Consider the following 10,622-nt stretch of genomic DNA (forward strand, 5'->3'; position numbering starts at 1 on the left):
AGAGGCCCCGTGCACGAATTACTCTACAGATGGGGTCCCTCAGCCTGGCTGGTGATTGGGGCCGGCCGGCTGGGTGGAGGGACTGCGGGAGGTTGGCCAGCCAGGGGAGTTGGCTGGGGGAGTGCACTGACCACCAGGGGGCAACTCTTGCATTGAGAGCCTGCCCCCTGGTGGTCAGTGTGCATCATAGCGACTGGTCGTTTGGTTGCTTAAGCTTCTGTTTATATAGATATGCATAATCCATGGACACAGGCAATAGAGTGGTGAAGGACTGGGACAGGCAGGAGGGGCAGATTAGAAAGGGCCAATGGGGGGGAAAAGAGGACATATATAATACTTTCAACAATAAAGACTTTTTAAAAATAAGTTGCCTTTAAACAGAAACACACATAAAACAGGGTTATGCATAGGTCTGTGTCAAAACTGTGATTAGAGGCTCCCAGGAACCTAACCCTGTGTTTTCTCCAGGACCAGTGGCTCAGTACTTGCTAATTCCGTGTTTGTAGTGAATTTATAGAACATAATTACTGTGAATAATAAGAATCAGTTGTATGTCATTTTTTTAAAAAAATGCACTAACATTCTCTGTCATTTAATAACTGGAAAACAGTTTGTTGCACTAAATACAGACAGCCAAATGCATTTTGACATAACTTTCAGTTAATTGTAATAAACATTTACTAACTATAATGGTCAGATAACGTAAAATACAATGAAATGCATCCCTGCTTTAAACAGCTTTATACCAAAAATATAAATAAATAAATAAATAAATAAATGCAAACATATTGACAAAAGTTATTACAAAGAGAAAAACTTTAGGTAGAGGGAGAAAGGCTTCATAAAGAGCAATCAGCCCTAGCCGGTTTGGCTCAGTGAATAGAGCATCATCCTGCAGACAGAAGGTTCCTGGGTTTGATTCCTGTCCAGGGCACAAGACTGGGTTGTGGGCTTGATCCCCAGTAGGGGGCGTGCAGGAGGCAGCCGATCAATGATTGTCTCTCATCATTGATGTTTCTATCTCTCTCCGAAATCAATAAATATATATATATATATTATATATATGTGTGTATGTATACATTATATATATATATATATATATAGAGAGAGAGAGAGAGAGAGAGAGCAAAAATATATATATTTTAAAAAAGAGCAATCAGCCATCTAATTTCTTTGTCTGGATTACTAATATATCTAATTTGATCAGTACAGTCAATGAACTGTAACCAGGATTCTATGCAAGGCTCTTTACTCATATTACCTTACTAATTATCACAACTCTATAAGATTAAAAAATAAATAAAATAAAATTGGTCTTATATGTTGAGACCCATTTGATATCTCTGCCCTATAGCTTTGTAATTTCTGCCCAAGACACTATTTGCAATTCCTGTAGCCATTGCCAAGTGTTTGGCTTTCACTTTTCTGATATATTAAACTGATATGTGGTCATAATACGTCAGTGTCTCTGACAATGAGTTTAAACACCACTAAAATTGCTATCAGGTTGCTACTTCCTGGAAATCTTTACAACTGGGTTATGAAAAGTAGAACATAACTTTCCTTGAAGGCAAGAAGTTAAAGTTAGAATGTTTACCTACATCAAAGCTTTAGAAAAGAAACTATAAATTAGTCGTGCTCTTATCTTTTAAGGTAACTGATGCCAGATCATGAAATATAAACGGTTAGTATTAAATGACTTTTTTTATTATATTCTGTAGGCTAACATTGTGGGTGGGGTTTAAAGGAACGTGTTTAGAATAAATATATGCTTTTGAAAACCCATTTTATTCTCCTTTTTCAAGCTAAACCCTATTTGTATTTTCAGTGGCATGGATAATTATTTTTATGTAGATCATTATTTTATTATTAATATTCAATGGTATAGATCACATTTGTGTTTAAGCAAACTAAAATCTGACCAGATTTTATTATGTGGTATAAGCCATAATGCACTTAATTCTTTTGCAGTATGTATTTATGTTTCTTTGACTGTATAAGAACAGCTCTTTTGATTACTTGAAATAGCTACCTGATTTTTCTTCATTTTAAGGGAATAATATAGCAAAATTAACATAAGATTCATGCTTTGATGAAACATTTTAGGTCATCTGAACAAATTAGTAAGATTGGCAATACAGAACTAGGATTGACAGCAATGGCTATCTTTTCTTGAGCCCTCACATTTCAGGTGCTTTACCTACATCATTTAGTGAATCCTCATAATAATCCTGGGGTTGGTAGTACTATCCCCATTTACAGACTGGATTCCTCAAGGCTTGGATAGGTTAAGTACTGAAAGTCATTGTGACTACAGGAAAGACATTATTTTGAAAAGTTATTTCAATGGCCATGTGGAACAGCATTTATTTGTACAAATTCTGGAATCATTAAAATGAATAAATTGCCTTTATAATCAGGAATACATAAATAAAAAATGTGAATTTCTAAAAAACCCAAACTGAAGATCTTGGGACACTCCTCACATTGGAATGGCTTTTGGGCTCCGTGGAATCTTTCTTGGTGTCCCCCACATGTGGAGTTTCCCTCATTGTTCTGGTGGGTAAGAGCAGGCTCAAGGGTGATCTGGTCTGACCTGGAGAGAAACACTGGTCCCACCTCCATAAGGAGATCTTGATTAGAGGGTCCTTTTAGGGTCCTTCCTGAGACCTGGAGGTGCCTAGACGTGCTCTTCTGGAGCTGAGTGGATTCTCCAAAGAAACACCTCCCTCTTCAGGCCTCTCCCTGGATAATGAATAGGGAAGGTGTTTGGTTGCCTTGACTAGCAATACTGTCATTTACTTCAGTAGTTTTCAAAGAAATGTTGCCACCATTTTCTTTATCTTCATCTCCTTGTCCTTCATACTTTGCAGAGAAGTATCTTGGGGAGTCCAGAAGGGTGTCCTCACATTTGCCTCTGTTGGGATCCAATTGGCAACTATTTTGTTAGATGAACAATGATTTCTCTTAAGGGCACATCCTCAGAAAAGAGGACTTCCTGTCCCTGCATGCGCACGTGAACCAAGCCAGGGGGCTTCATGCAATCACCACTCACGTCTTCCATGAATGTCTCCAGGTTTCTGCCACATGATTCCCATTCTTCCTTCAGTGTGGAGCTGTCACTGCAGTACCTGCTGATCATAAACTGTTCTAGGACACTTGAAAAATCACTTCATTCTTGCTGTTTTTCTGGCTGCAGCCATGAGTGAAATGACTTATAGAGTCTTTGCAGTGTCTGCCTTGTACATGAGTTATTGCTGTTTTGAAATAAGCTGAGCTGAGTGATCTGAAACCCAGATACACCTCTAGCCCCCACCTTTTGGAGAGCAGGTCTTTGGCTAGGTTTAAAGTCCATATTTTCTAACTTATAGTCATCCCTGCATGATTCAGATAGAAATGAGGTTCTGAGGTCTAAACCCATTCTAAACAATATTTCTCACAGACTCAATTTCCAAGATTCAATTCTTTAACTCCTTTGTTGATCGTGGTGGATGCTTAGAAGACCGTGAGCTCCTCGAGAAGAATGAACTTCAAACTGGGTAATCCTGGAACAAAGGCTGAGCTGCTGTATGACTGGCTGTCTGCACTGGGTTCATCTGACGGTTTAATATTTTAAAAATCAGCTTATTTATTCATTCATAAAACATTTATAGACTATCTCCTAATAAATTCTGTATATTTTAGTTTATATTGTATTAAAAAAGATATGATGACTTTTTTTTTTAAGTAAAGAATTGGCACTCATGTTCATTTTAGTAATATTAATTCCAATAAGTTAAAATCAAAACAGAGCTAGAAACCAAGGAATGGATGTTTGAAAACCTAGGACTGGGAAATTTGTTTTATGCTATGGTGATGAACTTTTAAAATTTATTTGAACTCTTGTTCAGGAAAATATTTAGGTTCTCCTTAGATGGCTTAAGGACCAATTGTCTAGCTGTGGATTTTATTTGAAAACCATGAAATTGAAAAAAAAAAGTTTCCTTTTATAAAAGGCTCCAGAATAAATAACTTCTTTAAAGTTTTCTCTAAAGTCTCACATATTCTCTGTAAAAATTACCAGTATTATTTCTTTTGAGATGATGAACTATACATCCAAAGAACAAAATATTCCCTGAATCTGTTTAGAGTACATAAGATCTGTTCCAAATGTTTGCCATGTACCCTCAGGAATCTGGTAGAGTCTTAGCTGGTTTTGCTCAGTGGTAGAGCTTTGGCTGTGGACTTGGGTATTGGATTCGATTCCGGTCAAGGGCACGTACCTCGGTTGCAGGCTCAATACAGTTGGGGCACCTATGGGAGGCAATCAATAGTTGTGTCTCTCTCACATCGATGTTTCTCTCTTTTTGTCCCTCCTTTCTACTCTCTAAAACAATCAATGTAAAAATATCCTTGGGTGAGGAGTAACAATGAATAATAATCTGGTAGACATTAAAAAACAAAAAATACAGCCTTAGCTGGTATGGCTCAGTGGATAGAGTGTTGGCCTGTGGACTGAAGGGTCCCAGGTTGGATTCCAGTCAAGGGCACATGCCTGGGTTGCAGGCTCGATCCCCAGTGGGGGGTGTGCAGGAGGCAGCCAATCAATGATTCTCTCTCATCATTGATGTTTCTATCTCTCCTTCTCTCCTCCTCTCTGAAATCAATAAAAAATATTAAAAATAAAAAACAAAAAATACAGAAATTTGTATATAATCTTGAGATGGTTAACAGCACAGAATTATGCAAAGTCCTAGCAAGTATATCATAAATTTGATCATTTGGACATATAAACACTTAGTAAACTTACCTTAATAAAATCAGATTGAAAATACACATAAAACTATGAAGTGGAAAGATCTTTGGCTTGGGAGTAAATATTAGTTCTGATTCTACTGCTAGTAGGTATTGGATTTCTTTTTAGGGGGCAAAATGATTTTGTAATTAGTGGTATAGTTGCACGACTTTGTGAATATACTAACAACCACTAAATTGTACACGTTAAAGAATTAACTTTCTGGTATGTAAATCATATCTCGATTAACATAAAATTCTGGTCCCACAATTTTTGCCTTTATGTAGCTATGCAATCTCTTTCTAGCTTCATCGAGATATAATTGACATACAACATTGTTTAAGTTAAGGTGATGATTTATGTTTATATTGTGAAATGATTAACACAATAAGGTTAGTTAGCATACCCATCACCTCACATAATTGTAATTTTTTGTGTGTGTGCAATGAGAACATTTAAGATCCACTCTTGGCTACTTCCAAATATATGATACAGTATCACTAACCACACCGAATATAGATCCTCAGAACATATTCATCCTATGACTGGAGCTTTGTACCCTTCAATTAGCATCTCCTCACTTTTCCCACCCTCCAGCCCCTGGCAATCACCATTCTAGTCTCTATTTCTGAGTTTGGCTTTTTTTTTTTTTTTTTTTAGATTTCACATAAGTGAGGTCATATTTGCTTTCTCTGCCTGACTTTTTTCACTTAGCACAATGCCCTCAAAGTCCATTCATATTGTCTCAAATGACAAGATTTCCTTGTTATGGCTGAAAATTTTATATATATACTTGCACATCACATTTTCTTTATCCATTCATCTGTCAGTGGACACTTAGGTTATTTCAATATTTTGACTATAATGATGCAATAAATATGAAGGTACAGATGTCCTTCAAGAGAGTGATTTCATTTCCTTCAGATAGATAACCAGTGAGATTGCTGCATCATTTTGCTGTCCAAGGGGAACTCCGTTGCTTGTGGGGCTCTTGGGGTGCCGCTGAAATAAGCATTTTCAGAAGCCACCAGGGGAGGATGAGAGGTGGTAGAAGATTTTTTTGGTGTGGAGTTACATTCCTCCGTTTCTAATGTCCTATTTCCCCCAACCAGTCAGGAAAGAGGGGCAGCTGGGAGTTCAGCAAAGCCAGAAACAGGGCCACTGTCCAGAGTTTCTGTTCCATGTTGCAGCCAGGTGTGGTTTAGCACTCAAGCCAGAATAAAGCCCGTTAGTCCACGTGTGGATCCAACGTGGCCGTGGGCCATGGGGGCACAGTGAGGCGCAGCTCCCTGCAGCAGGAGTCACAGGAGCCAAGAGAGGGCGGTTCCTTTGTCTAGAAGTTTATATATTCAGGTTTCTCTGGCTTGCGGTGGCCACGCCCATCCTGGTCACTGACTTGCTTTCAAGTGAGATTGAAGGGCAATCACTCTCTCACTTCACTTAGAGTCTTAGACCTTACTGGGCTTGTGTCTGAACTGCCTCTTACAGTCCCTTCCGCCTTCAGTCAGCGGGGAACAGACTTAGAGAGTGTTAAATGCAGTTTTTTGCAAAGCTATATGAATGTCATGCCTACATTATTTGGTCTCCCCTTTCACTCCTATCCTGTTAAATAATAACCAGTTTATTACAACAGCATTATTCCTCCCTGAGAAAAATAGAACCTCTTTATAATCCTACTAGAGGCCTGGTGCACGAGATTTGTGCAGGGGGGGGTGGGTGGTTAGGGGTTGGTCCCTCAGCCTGGCCTGTGCCCTCTCGCAGTCCTGGTTCTCACAGTCCAGGACCCCTTGCTCCTTACCTTCTGCCTGCAGCTGAGGTGGGAGAGGCTCCCGCCACCACTGCTGCGCTCAGCCATGAGACCGGCTTCTGGCTGAGCAGTGGTCCCCCTGTGGGAGCGCACTGACCACCAGGGGGCAGCTCCCGCATTGAGTGTCTGCCCCCTGGTGGTCAGTGTGCGTCATTGTGACCGGTCCTTCCTCCGTTTGGTCAACTTGCATATTATGCGTTTATTGTATAGGATAGTGTTGTCGGTGTGCACTATAGGTCCTTTTGCAGCAACATGAGGAAAGAATCCCAAATGCACACGTGTGGAGAAGTCTAAATGTGATGGTAAGATTTTATTATGAATTAAGGGGAAATAATACACCCTAGGGGACCTAGAGGGTGGACACTGCCCCGAGGCTTTTGTTAATCCTCCATATATCTTCTTGGTTTAGGACCTAAACTTTAGGTAAAGGACAAAGAACCATTGAAATTATCCAACCCAAATACCTAACTTTCGAGGGCTTGGATTGGGCTCTCCTCCCAGTAAATTCTATTGGGGTTTCATGCCCTCTATCCAACCCAATTACCTTTCCAATGGTCCCCACCCTAGGCCCTACCTCTCTATTTCATCACCCTGACTCCCACTGCGCATGTGCCCCAGCAGAGGAATTCCTCCCCCACCTCCAGTACAGGGCTTTTAGCATTTCTAAGGTTTCCTGTCCCATTCTGGATGGAGGCAGCCCCCCTAGAGTGTATTAATGGGTCTGTTTATAAGTAAGCTAGATGGAAATTCTGTTCTGTTACTTGTTCCTTCTTCCCAGTTTATGAAAATTATTTCATTCCCTTTTGCTTTCTTCCTTATATTAATGACTCTAACTGCCTATGCTGACAATATGATAGCTCTATTTTTAATTTTTGAGGAACTTCCATGCTGTTTACCAATTTACATTCCCACTAACAGTGCACAAGAGTTCCCTGTTCTCCACATCCTTGCCAACATTGTTATCTTGTCTTCTTGCTGATAGTTATTCTAACAGGTGTGAAGTACTATCTCACTGGGGTTCTGATTTTCATTTCTCTGATGATTAGTGATGTTGAACATCTTTTCCTAGGGCAGGGGTCATAATTCAATACAGCTGGTCCTGAGGTCAGTCATGGGGTCACTGGTCTGGTTTTGCTGCTTTTCTGGACCTGGAGCTGAAATACAACTGAGGCCTAAATGTTATCTCTAGGGAGGAAAGGTCAGAGGGTCAAAACCGCATGACCAGCGATATGCTAGGGGAGGAAAAGTCACCCTGGGGGCGAGGTCCCACCCTACAATTGTCCATTGCAAGGCGCCTGGGGCTTTCCACCCTCATGACCTTCTGTACCTGGCCCATCATCCTTGCTCTGCCTACCACATATAAGCATAAAATATTTTTTCATTTATTTGTATCCTCTTCAATTTCTTTCATCAATGCCTTATTGTTTTCAATGTATAGATGTTTCACCTCCTTGATTAAATCTATTCCTAAATGTTTTATTGTTTTTATGCTATTGTAAAATGGGATTGTTTTCTTTATTTCTCCTTCAGATATTTTGTTAGTGCAACTAAATTTCATGTTGATTTTGTGTCCTGGGATTGGATAAAGAGTAAAATGGAGAGACACATACTTCTTTTACATTGGTGGGTATAGGATAGTTAATAACGAACATTGACAGCACACAGAGATGTTATTCAGGGCAAGAAAACAATGAGGGGTTCTGTGGTCTCTTGCTCTGTTGTGGTGGCTGTGCCCTAAGGGGCCTTGAAAAGGTGAATACTCTGATATTTCATAGGTCTGTTTCTTAGATGCAAAAAGACAATAGACGGTCTCACTTACTGTGAAGATTGATCTTTGTCAAGGAAGCTACATCTTAGGATGTGACTATCCTCCCTGACTCATTTATAATTAGGAATTTTTGTATTTATTTTTAAAAATATATTTTCATTGATTTCTGAGAGGAAGGGAGAGGGAGAGAGAGGTAAAGACATCAATGATGAGAGAAAAATCATCGATTGGCTAACTCCCACTGGGGACTGAGCCTGCAACCCGGGCATGTACCCTGACCGGGAATCAAACCGTGACCTCCTGGTTCATAGGTCGATGCTCAACCACTGAGTCACACCGGCCAGACAGGAATTTTTGTCCAGACCACCTTATGTGGTTGCTGTCAGTCTCTGAGTTTAGAAGGCACATCATGCAGGCCTCCTCTGAGCTTGTCAGGTTTAGGATTTGGCCCCTTTTTCATCTATGTTACATGATGAAGTACTTTTGCATACTTGTCACGAACAGAAAATATTTAATCTCAGTTAGATGTCGATTAATTTCTTTATAATTATAAACAAATAATGTCAATCATTCTCATAATAACATTATAAGTGACTTATTTAGAACTTATTGGGCTAAGTTTACCACTCAGAAACTGAAAATATTTTACACAAAATTTTCATTATGAGGTATGTACTTCATTGTGTCATTTATGAAAAATCAGAACAATGAAACTGAGGAGAGAATGAAGAAACAAAACGGAGGTGCCATAGCTGAGCTAACAAAATTACTTAAATCAGAATGGGTTGAAACATGAATAGGTTTTATTTTACCTTACCTAGCCTGAGGACTTAAGCTTTTGGACTTTTCAGTTGTGTATCAGTGCCCGAGACAGGTATAAATCCGACAGATAACACTCTGAAGACCTGGGGAAGGAATGTGCGTGTGCACAGAACCCCTGACATCTATCTGGAAGATCTCCCTCTCAGCCATTCCAGAAGCTGAGGTGCAGGACGGAGCCCTCCCAGGAATGTACATTTTACTGTAAGTGTTACCAGTGCGAGGAGGAGACCCCAGTTCTTGTCTTCTGGAAGGAAAGATTTCAATCAAGAGACAAAGTGCAGCAGAGTAAGTAAGAATTTGTTGGCCACAGCAAAAATAGGTTTAGGACAGTGAAACAAGGAAGCGACAGGAGAGCCTAGCTGGGCTGAAGATAAGAATGCTAATGGATGCCAGGAGTAGAGGGTTTGTGCTGGGGTAGGGTAGGAGATAAAGGTGCCTGATAATTCAACATTTCCAACTCTTGAGAACGAAAATTTTTCTATGAAATGCCCGTAGCTCTCATTCTACTGAATTTTTAAGGGTGGGGCCTTTATCTTACCTACGCTGACATTTTCAGTGTCTCATACAGTGCTGAGATAGGGTATGTGGCCAAACAGCTGTAACCAATGAGGGCTACATGGAGGGCTCTATGCCTTAGAACTCGCAGAAGATCAGCTCCATCCAACATGGTGACTAATTTTACCTTATGGTAACCCCTAGCGTCATTGTAATACATTAGCGTAGTAAACAACACAACCCACAGCTGCCATGATCAGAAAGGGAAAGCCTACCTAAGAACACAACTTGGCCAAACAGATCTCTTCGGAGAAGTCTCCACCCTTGTCCTGGAAAAATCCTGAATAGTCCTTTCCCTTATCGAATACCCTACCCCTCAATTAAATCAGTCTGAATAAAAAGTAAATCCCACCAGGGAGGGGCTGCTCTGTCTGTGCAGTAGCCCCTCTGTCTCACTGCTTCACTAGTAAACTCCCTTTCACTTTAAGCTCTATGCTGGCTGGTATTTGAATTATTTCCTGTGCAAAGCTAAGAACCCACAGTGGGTTGCAGATCTGGTCCCCAGACCTCCAGAATGCCTTCATCAGTAATTTCTGGGCCTGGCACAGAAAAGGCATTCTGTATTTGTAGAATGAATGAATGAATGAATGAATGAGATTCATTCATTAAGTGAATTACTCAAGATTAAACAACTACTAAGTGTTAGAGTTATGACTGGAACAAATCATTGTTTTTACCCTATTCAGACATGAACTATAAAATATTATAGAATCATAATTTCTCCATCCTCCTTAGCTTTTGGGCGGGCCTTAAGAAATTGGTATTAAGGCTCTCCAGAGAAACAGAATCAATAGGATGTGTGTGTGTGTGTGTGTGTGTGTGTGTGTGTGTGTGTGTAGATAGAGGAGAGAGAGAGAGAGAGAGAGAGAGAGAGAGAGAGAGAGAGAGATTGTAAG

General features: G+C 40.1%; 1 long non-coding RNA gene across 2 annotated transcripts in view; it reads left to right on the forward strand.

Annotated features, from left to right (window-relative positions):
• The first annotated feature begins 6,811 nt into the window (after positions 1-6,811).
• Positions 6,812-10,622, forward strand: part of LOC106725297 — a 19,008-nt gene continuing 15,197 nt past the window's right edge. For both annotated transcript variants that reach the window (XR_001361164.1, XR_001361163.1), the window contains exons 1-3: positions 6,812-6,883; positions 8,112-8,204; positions 9,239-9,372. This is a non-coding gene — a long non-coding RNA (uncharacterized LOC106725297). The remainder of the gene's footprint in view (positions 6,884-8,111; positions 8,205-9,238; positions 9,373-10,622) is intronic.

The sequence above is a fragment of the Myotis brandtii genome, unplaced genomic scaffold (assembly GCF_000412655.1).
Source record: "Myotis brandtii unplaced genomic scaffold, ASM41265v1 scaffold154, whole genome shotgun sequence".
In the NCBI taxonomy this organism is placed as follows: domain Eukaryota; kingdom Metazoa; phylum Chordata; class Mammalia; order Chiroptera; family Vespertilionidae; genus Myotis; species Myotis brandtii.